The sequence below is a fragment of the Pristiophorus japonicus genome, chromosome 12, assembly GCF_044704955.1.
Source record: "Pristiophorus japonicus isolate sPriJap1 chromosome 12, sPriJap1.hap1, whole genome shotgun sequence".
NCBI classification, from domain to species: domain Eukaryota; kingdom Metazoa; phylum Chordata; class Chondrichthyes; family Pristiophoridae; genus Pristiophorus; species Pristiophorus japonicus.
Window position 1 is genome coordinate 48,947,753 of NC_091988.1, and position 14,787 is coordinate 48,962,539.

At 46.0% G+C, this 14,787-nt stretch overlaps 1 protein-coding gene across 1 annotated transcript in view; it reads left to right on the plus strand.

Annotated features, from left to right (window-relative positions):
* The first annotated feature begins 108 nt into the window (after nucleotides 1–108).
* Nucleotides 109–14,787, plus strand: part of cenpp (centromere protein P) — a 418,874-nt gene continuing 404,195 nt past the window's right edge. The window contains exon 1 of the mRNA XM_070895399.1: nucleotides 109–193. The gene's annotated coding sequence lies outside the window, so the exon portion shown is untranslated. The remainder of the gene's footprint in view (nucleotides 194–14,787) is intronic.

Below are 14,787 nucleotides of genomic sequence, written 5' to 3' on the forward strand. Positions count from 1 at the left end.
AATGTAATTGCAGTGACCTGGCAGTAATGGTGAAGTTGTGTCGTTGAGTTGTTTTTGCTGCTGGGGGGTTTACCTTCAAATGGTTCGTGTTTGGATGAGTCCAGAGCCCGCGCGTCCCGGTGTTTTTGAATCGCTCGCGCTCGGTCCGTTTTTGTCTTTTGTCATTTTCACCCTCGGTATTCCCAGGCCACGGGTAAGAACTTACATTGGTTGGAAATTTTCACATATGTGCAATTTATATCTGCGATTTTATAAAATGCAGGTTCGGATTTGGGACGTATTACTACGATAAAGGTGTTATTAAAAAAAAAGGACGTATTTTTGTTGCGCCTTTCACGACCACCAGACGTCCCAAAGCGCTTTACAGCCAGTAAAGTACTTTTTGAAGTGTAGTCACTGTTGTAATGTAGGATAAATGCAAGTTGTTGTTGTTGTTGGTGGTGTAGGACAGGGAAATGGATTTAGAGCAAGTCATGCCGGAGCGCTACTGAAACTCCAGTGTTTCAGGAGCCACCACAGACGGTGATGTGCCCAATCCCTCAGTATCGTAATTTCGCAGCCAAATTTGGCTCCTTGCTGGGGAAACAGATCAGTTAGTTATCCGTAAAGAAAAAGATAAAGTTTTGGGTGTAACCTTTGCAAAACCAAAACATAGGCAAGCATTCTGCTAATGTGGAAAAATAAACGGGAAAAGGGGAGTTGGGGAGACTCAATGCCGATTGCTTTACCAGGCACCAACGTTCTGTCACCCTGTGTCTCACCACCATGTATAGTAGACACCTCAAGTCGCTGGAGAAATACCACCAATGATGTCTCCGCAAGATCCTACAAATCCCCATGGAGGACAGAGGCACCAACATTAGCGTCCTTGACCAGGCCAACATCCCCAGCATTTAAGCACTGACCACACTTGATCAGCTCCGCTGGCCAGGCCACATTATTCGCATGCCAGGTTCGAGACTCCCAAAGCAAGCGCTCGACTCTGAACTCCTTCATGGCAAACGAGCCAAAGGTGGGCAGAGGAAATGTTACAGGGACACTCTCAAAGCCTCCCTGATATCAAAGTGCAACATCCCCACTGACACCTGGGAGTCCCTGGCCAAAGACCGCCCTTAGTGGAGGAAGTGCATCCGGGAGGGCGCTGAGCACCTCAAATCTCATCGCCGAGAGCATACAGAAATCAAGTGCAGGCAGCGGAAAGAGCGTACGGCAAACCTGTCTCGCCCACCCTTTCCTTCAACGACTATCTGTCCCACCTGTGACCGGGACTATGGTTCTCGTATTGAACTGTTCAGCCACCGAAGGACTCATTTTAAGAGTGGAAACAAGTCTTCCTCGATTCCGAGGCCTATGATGTTCACCGCTTACACTGGAAAGGGTTGCGGGAGCTTGGAATGAGTCGAGAAAAGATTACGGCCCCGGAATTAGCAGTCCTGATGGCGGCGAACATGCAGCATTTTCCATCATTTCGTCTTTGAAACTGAATGGAATTTCAGGATTTAGCACATGCTTGGCCTGATGCGGAAATCCTGAAGTTGCGGTCTGTCATTCACCGCTCCTCCACAGGCTGCACTGTGCCCCAGTCCCAGAGCTGGCAATCAGTGAAATCTGTCAAATCATGGAAACTGATGAAAACTTCGTCTCTTCTGCAGTAATTATACTGTTTAAATTCCCCACTAAAAGTTTTGGGTTTAACTTTCAATGAGGAATTTAACAGCGTATTGACTATTAAACAAAGGTTATGGCCTAAAAAACGAATTTTTATTTTGTGCAGTGTCGAATTTATCCATTTCAATTAAAATTAAGAAACTTTTTTGAGAATTCTGCTTGTTGATGTCACAGCAGCTCGCACTTTGGAATTCCCACTATACTCCGTTGATTTGAATTACACGTCGAAAACCCGAACTTCTTGACACAGATCGCGAGATCTTTGTGCGAAGTTTATTTCGGGACCAGCGGTGAACGCTTTGCTTTGCCGCTGACTACAGCTTCTGCGCCTATGGGTTTTAGCAGCAGTGCAGAGGGACAGACTGGGTTTCAAGAGAACTGGGAGTTAGATTGTGGGTTTTGGCTCATTGGAGAGGGGTGGGATGCTCGGGTTTGGTAAGACCATGTGTGCTTCCTCTGGATCTTTTCAAAGGGGTGCCAGGGCAGTGGCAGTGCTGGGGAGTTTTGCGTGATATGGAATGGGGGAGTGGAGATGTCAAAATTTGGTGGCATTGGTGTCCAGCAGAATTGGGAAGTAAATTCCAATGTCTGGCTGCACTGGGCAAGGAATTGCTGTACCTTTTCCCCTGTCTCGTACTCACCAGTCAGTTGCAACTTACTATTTTAAGATGCCAGATCTCGCCCTGCATCCAGTTGATGTGGTATATTTGGACTTTCAGAAGGCTTTCGACAAGGTCCCACACAAGAGATTAATGTGTAAAGTTAAAGCACATGGGATTGGGGGTAGTGTGCTGACATGGATTGAGAACTGGTTGTCAGACAGGAAGCAAAGAGTAGGAGTAAACGGGTACTTTTCAGAATGGCAGGCAGTGACTAGTGGGGTGCCGCAAGGTTCTGTGCTGGGGCCCCAGCTGTTTACATTGTACATTAATGATTTAGACGAGGGGATTAAATGCAGTATCTCCAAATTTGCGGATGACACTAAGTTCGGTGGCAGTGTGAGCTGCGAGGAGGATGCTATGAGGCTGCAGAGTGACTTGGATAGGTTAGGTGAGTGGGCAAATGCATGGCAGATGAAGTATAATGTGGATAAATGTGAGGTTATCCACTTTGGTGGTACAAACAGAGAGACAGACTATTATCTGAATGGTGACAGATTAGAAAAAGGGAAGGTGCAACGAGACCTGGATGTCATGGTACATCAGTCATTGAAGGTTAGCATGCAGGTACAGCAGGCGGTTAAGAAAGCAAATGGCATGTTGGCCTTCATAGCGAGGGGATTTGAATACAGGGACAGGGAGGTGTTGCTACAGTTGTACAGGGCCTTGGTGAGGCCACACCTGGAGTATTGTGTACAGTTTTGGTCTCCTAACTTGAGGAAGGACATTCTTGCTATTGAGGGAGTGCAGCGAAGATTCACCAGACTGATTCCTGGGATGGCGGGACTGACCTATCAAGAAAGACTGGATCAACTGGGCTTATATTCACTGGAGTTCAGAAGAATGAGAGGGGACCTCATAGAAACGTTTAAAATTCTGACGGGTTTAGACAGGTTAGATGCAGGAAGAATGTTCCCAATGTTGGGGAAGTCCAGAACCAGGGGTCACAGTCTGAGGATAAGGGGTAAGCCAGTTAGGACCGAGATGAGGAGAAACTTCTTCACCCAGAGAGTGGTGAACCTGTGGAATTCTCTACCACAGAAAGTAGTTGAGGCCAATTCACTAAATATATTCAAAAGGGAGTTAGATGAAGTCCTTACTACTCGGGGGATCAAGGGTTATGGCGAGAAAGCAGGAAGGGGGTACTGAAGTTTCATGTTCAGCCATGAACTCATTGAATGGCTGTGCAGGCTAGAAGGGCTGAATGGCCTACTCCTGCACCTATTTTCTATGTTTCTATGTTTCTATCCTCTTTACCAGTGTTACCTTCCCATTCACTGTTTGCTGTCCTACCTCCCACTACTGCATTATCCCCCTCAAGTCACTGGCTGGAATGATGGAGCAGTGAACATGGTGGGAAGATAATGGGTACGTTAGTCAGAAGGGAGCTGGGGGCAGGTTGGTGGATGAAACTGGGTCAAATGAGATCTGACAGTGATTGAAAGGGAAGATTGGGATGGGCAAGGGATAGGTAAAAATAACCCATACCAAAATTAAAATGCTGATTCTTCGAGTTGTTGTAACTCTGTGGGAAATATATTTTCAGAGAACAAAGGCTCTTTGAAAGCACCCCTCAAACCCACCACTTAGATGGACAAGGGCAGCAGGTGCATGGGAACACCATCACCTCCAAATAATATACCATCCTGACTTGGACATTTATCGCTGTTCCTTCCTGGGTCAAAATCCTGGAACTTCCTGCCTTGCAGCACAGTGGGAGTACCTTTACTTCATGGACTGCAGCGGTTCAAGAAGATGGCTCACCACCACCTTCTCCAGGGTAACTAGTGAAGGGCAATGAGCGCTGACCTTACTAACAATGCCCATATCCCGAGAATGAATTTAAAAATAAAATTGTGGTTTGTCAGTATTTTATGACTACAAATTTAAGCTAATTTTCTACATGAAATTTGCATATAAAATGTGTGAGGGACCGGAAATGCATGTTATAGAAACATAGAAAATAGGTGCAGGAGCAGGCCCTTTGAGCCTGCACCACCATTCAATATGATCATGGCTGATCGTGCAACTTCAGTACCTCACTCCTGTCTTCTCTCCATACCCCCGATCCCTTTAGCCATAAGGGTCACATCGAACTCCCTTTTGAATACATCCAACGAACTGGACTCAACAACTTTCTGTGGGACAGAGTTCCACAGGTTCACAATTCTCTGGGTGAAAAAGTTTCTCCTCGTCTCTGTCCTAGATGGCTTGCCCCTTATCTTTAGACTCTGACCCCCGGTTTTGGACTTTCCGCACATCAGGAACATTCTTCCTGCATCTAACCTGTCCAATCCCTTCAGAATTTTATATGCTTCGATGAGATTCCCTCTCATTCTTCTACATTCCAGTGAATATAAGCCTCGTCGATCCAGTCTTTCTTCATATGTCAGTCCTGCCATCCTGGGAATCAGTCTAGTTGCTGCACTCCCTCAATAGCAAGAATGCCTTTCCTCAGATTAGGAGACCAAAGCTGCACACAATACTCAAGGTGTGGTCTCACCAAGGCTTTCCCTGTACAATTGCAGCAAGACCTCCCTGCTCCGATACTCAAATCCTCTTGCTATGAAGGCCAACATGCCATTTGCTTTCTTTACTGCCTGCTGAACCTTCATGCCTACTTTCAATGTCTGATTTACCATGACACCAGGTCTCGATGCACCTCCCCTTTTACTAATCTGTCATCATTCAGATAATCTGCCTTCCTGCTTTGGCCACCAAAGTGGATAACCTCACATTTATCCACATTATACTGCATCTGCCATGCATTTGCCCACTCACCTAACCTGTCCAAGACACCCTGCAGCCTAATAGCATCATCATCATCATAGGCAGTACCTCGGAGTCGAGGAAGATTTGCTTCCACTACTAAAGTGAGTTCTTTGGTGGCTGAACAGTCCAACACGAGAGCCACAGACCCTGTCACAGGTGGGACAGACATTTGTCGGGGGAAGGGGGGTGGGACTGATTTGCCGCACGCTCCTTCCACTGCCTGCGCCTGACCTCTTCGCTCGCAGCGTTGAGATTCAAAGTGCTCAGCGCCCTCCTGGATGCACTTTCTCCACCTAGGGCGGTCTTCGGCCAGGTTCTCCCAAATGTCAGTGGTGCTAAGAGGCTAAGTGACAAGGGTGAAGTTGTTTTGGTAGGGGAGCTCCCTCGGGAGCTGCCGCCCTGGCAACCATCTTCCTGCACCCTCAACCTCCCCCCTCCCAGGTGAACCTCCGACCAGGCGATCGGGCATCCACCCCTCCAGCTACGATTGGACGACCTCCAGTGGCGATCGGGCCCCCTCCAACAGCGGTAGCTGGGCCTCTCCTCCGCGACTACAAGGAACCAGGTGAGCCTCTGGCCAGGCGATCGGGTTCCTCCAGCAGTGATAGGGCACCTCCCCTACAACAACGGTCGGGCCATTCCCAACGACAACCGGGCCCCCTCCAATGGCGATCGGGCCTCCTCCAGTGACGGCGACTGGGCCTCTCCTCCTCGGCGGCGATTGAGCCTCCTCCTCTTCAGCGACGACTGGGCCTCTCCTTCCCCGCTGATAACCTGGTCTCTTCTCCCTCAGCACATGGTGAGTATCATGGCTGTGACCACCCTGACCTTCCACACTGAACTCCAGGAGACCACTGATCCTCCTAATGCCTGCCTCCAACTAAACAGCATGCCACCTATCATCAAGGGCGTTACTCAGCGCCGAGCTTGCGGCCAACACCTCACCGTAGGCAACTAGGCTCACACCCCCTTGCCACTGGACCAAGACCTTGCTCAGCTAAGCCCATGTGGTTGCCGGTGTGCAACGACCACCCCACGTTAAAAGAACTCACGCACAGGCATCTTCCACTCATCTACTATGAAGTTCAAGACCTGAAACGTCAGGACCCTAATGGACAACTCCAACAGCAACAGGCTGGAATGCCGCACCGCCATAGTTGCCTGCGAACTTAGACGCTTTGGCATAGACAGCACCGCCCTAAGCGGGACACAGCTGGCAGGGGAAGACCAGCTCAAGGAACATGGTGGAGATTATACCTTTTTCTGGAACGGAAAACCAGAGGAAGAACGCCGCCTTAATGAAGTCGGCTTCGCCATCAAAAATGAACTGGTCGGCGCCTCAAAGACTCCCCCTGCGGGGTTAATGAGCGCCCCATGACCCTTTGTCATACTCTATCCTGGAACCAATGCGCCACAGTCATCAGTGCGTATGCCCCAACACTCGATGCAACGGATGAGGCTAAAGAGAGTTTTTATTCCAACCTCGTGACGTCCCTGTCCTGTGTCCCCACGGGCGACACATTGATCCTCCTAGGAGATTTTAATGCTCGGGTCGGCAAAGACACAATTCTCTGGGGAGACGTGATTGACAGAGAGGGGGTAGGGAACGACACCATACTCCTGACAGAATGTCTAGAACACGAACTCCTCATCACGAAACCCTGTTCCGCCAGAGGGACAAATACAAGGCCTCGTGGCAACACCCCCGCTCCAAACACTGGCACCTGCTGGACTATGTCATTGTCCGAGTCAGGGATCGCAAGGATGTGTGTATCACCCGAGCCATGACCGGAGCTGATGACTGCTGGACGGACCATCGCCTAATCCGATCCATCAACAATATTAACATAGCCCCAAAGCAGAGAGGGTAGCAGAAGCAGTGCCACAAAAATGTTAATATCGGAGCACTTAAAGACCCAGCTAAGAGAGCCCGATACAGCCAGCACCTCACAGCCATTCTGGCGTGCCTTGATGACCCTGAGATGTTCAATGCCCACAGCGCTTGGTCTGCCCTCCATGTCACCATAACCAGTGCTTGTGAAGAGACACTTGATTACTCAACCAGAAAACACCAGGACCGGTTTGATGAAAACGATCAGGTGGTCCAAAAACTAATAGATCGTAAGCGCAGAGCATTTCTGAGCCTCAAGCACCAACCCAACTTGGGAGCTGCAAAGCAACGTTACAGATGGCTCAAAGCTGAGGTCCAACAAAAAACCCGGGACCAAAAGAACAGGTGCTGGATGGAGAAAGCACAGGAGATGCAACAACTGGTCAACAGCCACGATATGCAAGGATTCTTCATCGCAGTCAAGGCCACCTATGGTCCAAACTCTCAAGGCTCCAACCCACTCCTGGCCAAGAACGGGAAAACACTCATCAAGGACACCGAGGCTGTCGGGGCCCACTGGAAGGAGCACTTTGAAGATCTCCTCAATCGAGACTCTGCCTTTGACTTGAATGTTCTCAACTCCATCCCGCAGCATGCAACCTGCCACCACCTCCGTGAAACCCCAACGCTGCACGAGATAGGCAAAGCCATAACCTCTTAGTATCCTCCTCACAGCTCACACTGCCACCCAGCTTAGTGCCATCTGCAAACTTGGAGATATTACATTCAATTCCTTCGTCTAAATCATTAATATATATTGTAAATAACTGGGGTCCCAGCACTGAACCTTGCAGTACCCCACTAGTCACTGCCTGCCATTCTGAAAAGGACCCGTTTATTCCTACTCTTTACTTCCTGTCTGCCAACCAGTTCTCTATCCACGTCAATACATTACCCCCAATGCCATGTGCCTTAATTTTGCACACTAATCGCTTGTGTGGGACTTGTCAAAAGCCTTTGAAAGTCCAAATACACCACATCCACTGGTTCTCCCTTATCCACATCCTCAAAAAATTCTAGAAGATTTGTCAAGCATGATTTCCCTTTCATAAATCCATGCTGATTTGGACCGATCCTGTCACTGCTTTCCAAATGCGCTGTTATTACATCTTTAATAATTGATTCCAGCATTTTCCCCACTACCGATGTCAGGCTAACCGGTCTATAATTCCCTTTTTTCTCTCCCTCTTTTTAAAAAGTGGAGTTACATCAGCTACCCTCCAATCCATCGGAACTGATCCAGAGACCATGGAATGTTGGAAAATGACCACCAATACATCTACTATATCTAGGTCCACTTCCTTAAGTACTCTGTGATGCAGACTATTAGGCCCCGGGGATTTATCGGCCTTCAATCACATCAATTTCCCTAACACCATTTCCTGACTAATAAGGATTTCCCTCAATTCCCTCAGTTCCTCCTTCTCGCTAGACCCTCGGTCCCCTAGTATTTTCGGGAGGTTATTCGTGTCTTCCTTAGTGAAGACAGAACCAAAGTATTTGTTCAATTGGTCTGCTATTTCCTTGTTCCCCATTATGAATTCACCCGATTCTGACTGCAAGGGACCTACATTAGTCTTCACTAATCTTTTTCTCTTCACATGTGTATAGAAGCTTTTGCAGTCAGTTTTTATGTTCCCTGCAAACTTACTCTCATACTCTATTTTCCCCCTCCTAATTAAACCCTTAGTTCTCCTCTGCTGAATTCTAAATTTCTCCCAGTGCTGAGGTTTGCTGCTTTTTCTGGCCAATTTATATGCCTCTTCCTTGGATTTAACACTATCCCTAATTTCCCTTGTTAGCCACGGTTGAGCCACCTTCGCCGTTTTATTTTTACGCCAGACAGGGATGTACGATTGTTGTAGTTCATCCATGTGATCTTTAAATGTCTACCATTGCCGATCTACCATCAACCCTTTAAGTATCACTCGCCAGTCTATCCTTGCCAATTCATGTCTCATACCATCAAAGTTACCTTTCTTTAAGTTCAGGATCCTAGTCTCTGAATTAACTGTGTCACTCTCCATCTTAATGAAGAATTCTAGCATATTATGGTCACTCTTCCCCAAGAAGCCTCGCACAACAAGATTGCTAATTAGTCCTTTCTCATTACGCATCACCCAGTCTAGGATGGCCAGCCCTCTAGTTGGTTCGACATATTGGTCGAGAAAACCATCCCTTATATACTCCAGGAAATCCTCCTACACTGTATTGTTACCAGTTTGGTTAGCCCAATCTATATGTAGATTAAAGTCACCCATGATAACAGCTGTACCTTTATTGCACGCATCCCTTATTTCCTGTTTGATGCCTATACATAATTTTTCTTCAGAAATTAATAGAAGAGGGGGAGAGAGAGATATGAATAAATAGGTTCGATGGTGATGACATCGCAATTGCAGCTCACAGCCTTTAATCCATTTTTAGAAATCCACAATAGGCCAGTCAACACTTGCTGGAGTGCAGTTCCATGATAAATTGAATGAGAAATTATTTTATTATCTTGAATGGCATACTAACAAGTAAAAGTTTCAGCAATATGTATAATTTAACTATTTCTGCTGCATGTGCTCAAAAGGAAATTCCCTTCACATGATGCTACACATGTAGTAGATCTATTCATGTTGGTATGTCTGAAATGTGGACCTGTGATCCGAGCAAAATAGCCTCGGTGAATCTCATCTGAAGAATGGAGCGTTAACTTGACAAATAGTTGAAAGGAGATTCTCAGGAATACTTCTGCGGCAAGGTGGGTAGGAGTCACAAATTAAAACATAAGAACATAAAAATTTCTAGGTTAGTTACCTTTCTCGTTAGTTGAGACTGCAAAGGGCTAAATACCCCAGCGGTGTTGCATATAAATGGAATCAAAGGTCAGCCCCCTGGTGTCTTGATACCTTGGGGTTGGGGGCTTTCAGATTTTGCCATACACAAAGGAGGATGAATTGCTTTTTGAATCTCTACAAGAGAAATTGACGCAATTTTGTAAAAAAAAGCCTTCAAGAAGAAGGATCATAAAGAGGCTGGCAACTAGCTCTGAGTGCTAATAGTGCATCTTGTCGCAGAGGGGCATTATAGAAAATATTTTCATCTTCCACATGGATTTTATGTTTTATACTTAAAGTCCAATTAATAAATCATTGGAATTATTGTTGTAATACCATAGTTCAAGCAGAGAATGGTGCTATTGCACTGTGTAATTATTCATATATTGTAATAATGCATTTTTTTGTTCATTTAACCCACTCCTTTGAAGAAGGGAGAGATGAGAATCATTTTTACGTGATTTTTGTAATCTTTGACAAAGATTTTGTGCAGAAAAATAAGTTTTGGTTAGGGTATAGGTAAAATAATTTGAACAAGTTGCTGTAACCTCCTGTTATGGTACATTAATTTAATACTTTCTGCTGCAGTACATTGTTATGAGTATGGAAATTAATTTTTTTTCCCGCAGTAATGACGACAAAATACTCTCTGTATATTTCAATGAGTATTTAAATACACTGCCTTCAACATACAAGATGCCCCAAGGTGCTTTACAAAGGAAATTATAAAGGAAACTGACTAATCAAATGGAGGGAGGTTCGGGGTGGTGGCTGACGGCTTCATTATAAAGATGGATTTAGAGTGGTTTCTAGAGGAGGGTAAGGATGTCAAGAGGTTGAGGGATTTAGTGATGTGACTGATAGCTTTGTGCAGCTATTGGAGAGAAGAGATGCACAGATGGCTGGAGTGGGAGGATTATAGGATGTGCAAAGGGATGTATGGTTGGAGGAGTTTGCTAAGATGAGATGCAAAGCCATGGATAAATTTAAAGACAAGCATAAGGATTTTGAACTGGATGGGTTGAGGACTGAGGAGCCAATATATGTCAATAAAGGCAAGAGTGATGGGCTGGTGGGACTTACTGCTGCACCGATGGCGGTTAACTGAGTTTGTGGAGGTTGGATAATGGGATACCAGTGAGAACAGCGTTGGGATAATTGATTCTGAACGTGATAATATTCATACAGTTTTCAGTAGTTCGGCAAGGTAGGAGATGTGCAGGAGGAAGTAACTGGACATGGTGATGGAGAGGAAGTGACATATGAAGCTTTGAACACAATACCAATTTGTGCACAACTGTGTTTGCCTCTGAGCTCGAAGGTTGTGGGTTCAAGACCTCCTTCAGGGACTTGAGCACATAAATCTAGACTGACACTTCAGTGCTGCACTGTGGGAGGTGCCGTCTTTAGGATGAGACGGTAAACCGAGGTCCTGTCTGCTCTCTTAGATCCCATGGCACTATTTCGAAGAAGAGCAGGGCAGTTATCCACGGTGTTTTGGCAATGTTTATCCCTCAATCAACATAACAAAAACAGATTATCTGGTCATTATCACATTGCTGTTTGTGGGAGCTTGCTGTATACAAATTGGTTGCCGCGTTTTCCACATTACAGCAGTGACTACACTCCAAAAGTACTTCATTGGCTGTAAAGTACTTTGAGATGTCCGGTGGACGAGAAAGGCGTTTGATAAATGCAAGTCTTTCTTTTAAACAATTCCATGGGGAGAGTAATGCCATCAGTGGCAATGAAGTGGAGTTTTTGGTAGGCGCTCAAACCAATGTCTTTGGTCTTCCTGATGTTTTGCTGAAGATGTTGACAGATAGGCAGCCCAACACTATGGATGTGGTTGTGGGATTGAGAGAGGTGATGGAGAAATATTGCTGGGTGTCGTCAGCCTAGACAGAATATGGAAGCTGACTCCATGCTTGCGGGTAACGTTGTCAAGGGGAGGCTTTCAGATAAGGAAGAGGATATGGTTGAGGAATCTTTGAGTTAATATCGAGGGGGAGGGAGGAGAAGCCATTGCTCGGGATGGGCTTGCTTCAGTCAGACTGGTAGGAATGAAACCATGAAAGGACAATTCCACATAGCTCGATAATGGAGAAGAGCGATGTAGGCAAATGGTATGGCCAATTGTGTCAAATGCTGCAGAGAGAACAAGGGAAGATAATACACCACAGTCACAGAGGATATCATTATCATGACTTATTGGTTTTGGGCAATATCAGTGTTATGAGATGGATGGACAATGATCTGGTGGAATTTAAAGGGGGGTATGGGAGTGATGGGCATGGAACTGCAAGATAGTGATATGCTCAAAAACCTTAAGAGAAGAACGCGAGGTTAGAGATACAACAGATGGATTGAGAGAAACAAAGAAAAACTTGCATTTATACAGAGCCATTCACGACATCCCAAAGTGCTTTACAACCAATTAATTACTTTTGAAGTGTAGTCATTGTTGTAATATAGGAAACGCAGCAGCCAATGTACACACAGCTAGGTCCCAAAAACAGCAATAAGATAAGACCAGATAATCTGTTTGTGATGTTGTTTGAGGAATAACTATTGGCCAGGACAACGGGGAGAACTCCTAGTGTCCTGGGATCTTTTACGTTCACCCCAGAGAGGAGACAGGGCTTTGGTTTAATGTCTCATAAGAACATAAGAAATAGGAGCAGGAGTAGGCCATTCGGCCCCTTGAGCCTGCTCCGTTATTCAATAAGATCATGGCTGATCTTCTACCTCGACTCCATTTTCCTGCAGTATCCCCATATCCTTTGATTCCCTTAATATTCAAAAGCTTTCGATCTCTGTCTTGAATATACTCAACGACTGAGTATCCACAACCTCTGGGGTAGAGAATTGTAAAGATTCACACCCTCTGAAGAAATTTCTCCCCATCTCAGTCCTAAATGGCCGACCCCTTATTCTGAGACTGTGACCCCTGATTCTCGACTTCTCAGCTGGACATCCTCCCTGCATCTACCCTGTCAGGCCCTGTTTTAAAAAAAAAAAATTAGTATGTTTCAATGAGATCACCTCTCATTCGTCTAAACGCTAGAGAATAAATGCCTAGTCTACTCAATCTCTCCTCATAAGACAATCTCTCCATCCCAGGAATCAGTCTGGTGAACCTTCGTTGCACTCCCTCTATGGTAAGTATATCCTTCCTTACAAAACTGTACACAATACTCAGGTGGTGTAGGCTCGTCGGGCCGAATGGCCTACTCCTGCATCTATTTTCTATGTGTGGTTTGACCAGGGCCCTACATAATTGCAGTAAGGCATCTTTACTCTTATACTCAAATCCTCTTGTAATAAAGGCCAACAACCATTTGCTTTCTTAATTGCTTGCTGTACCTGCATGTTAACATAGAAAATAGTTGCAGGAGTAGGCCATTCGGCCCTTCGAGCCTGCACCACCATTCAAGAAGATCATGGCTGATCATTCCCTCAGTACCCCTTTCCTGCTTTCTCTCCATACCCCTTGATCCCCTGAGCCGTAAGGGCCATATCTAACTCCCTCCTGAATATATCCAATGAACTGGCATCAACAACGCTCTGCTGCAGGGAATTCCACAGGTTAACAACTCTCTGAGTGAAGAAGTTTCTCCTCATCTCAGTCCTAAATGGCCTGCCCCTTATCCTAAGACTGTGTCCCCTGGTTCTGGACTTCCCCAACATCGGGAACATTCTACCCGCATCTAACCTGTCCCGTCCCGTCAGAATTTTATATGTTTCTATGAGATCCCCTCTCATCCTTCTGCACTCCAGTGTATAAAGGCCCAGTTGATCCAGTCTCTCCTCATATGTCAGTCCTGCCATTCCGGGAATCAGTCTGGTGAACCTTCGCTGCACTCCCTCAATAGCAAGATCGTCCTTCCTCAGATTAGGAGACCAAAACTGAACACAATATTCCAGGTGAGGCCTCACCAAGGCCCTGTACAACTGCAGTAAGACCTCCCTGTTCCTGTACTCAAATCCCATTGCTATGAAGGCCAACATACCATTTGCCGCCTTCACCGCCTGCTTACTTGTATGCCAACTTTCAATGACTGATGTACCATGACACCCAGGTCTCGTTGCACCTCCCCTTTTCCTAATCTGCCGCCATTCAGATAATAATCTGCCTTTGCATTTTTGCCCCCAAAGTGGATAACCTCACATTTATCCACATTATACTGCATCTGCCATGCATTTGCCCACTCACCTAACCTGTCCAAGTTACCCTGCAGCCTCCTAGCGTCCCCCTCACAGCTCACACCGCCACCCAGTTTAGTGTCATCTGCAAACTTGGAGATATTAAACTCAATTCCTTCATCTAAATCGTTAATGTATATTGTAAAGAGCTGGGGCCCCAGCACTGAGCCCTGCGGCACTCCACTAGTCACTGCCTGCCATTTTGAAAGGACCCGTTTATCCCGACTCTTTGCTTCCTGTCTGCCAACCAGTTCTCTATCCACGTCAGTATATTACCCCCAATACCATGTGCTTTGATTTTGCACACCAATCTCTTATGTGGGACCTTGTCAAAAGCCTTTTGAAAGTCCAAATACACCACATCCACTGATTCTCCATTGTCCAGTCTACTCGTTACATCCTCAAAAAAATTCCAGAAGATTTGTCAAGCATGATTTCCCCTTCATAAATCCATGCTGACTTGGACTGATCCTGTCACTGCTTTCCAAATGCGCTGCTATTTCATCTTTAATAACTGATTCCAATATTTTCCCCACTATTGATGTCAGGCTAACCGGTCTATAATTACCCGCTTTCTCTCTCCCTCCCTTTTTAAAAAGTGGTGTTACATTAGCTACCCTCCAGTCCATAGGAACTGATCCAGAGTCAATAGACTGTTGGAAAATGATCACCAATGCATCCACTATTTCTAGGGCCACTTCCTTAAGTACTCTGGGATGCAGACTATCAGGCCCCGGGGATTTATCGGCCTTCAATCCCATCAATT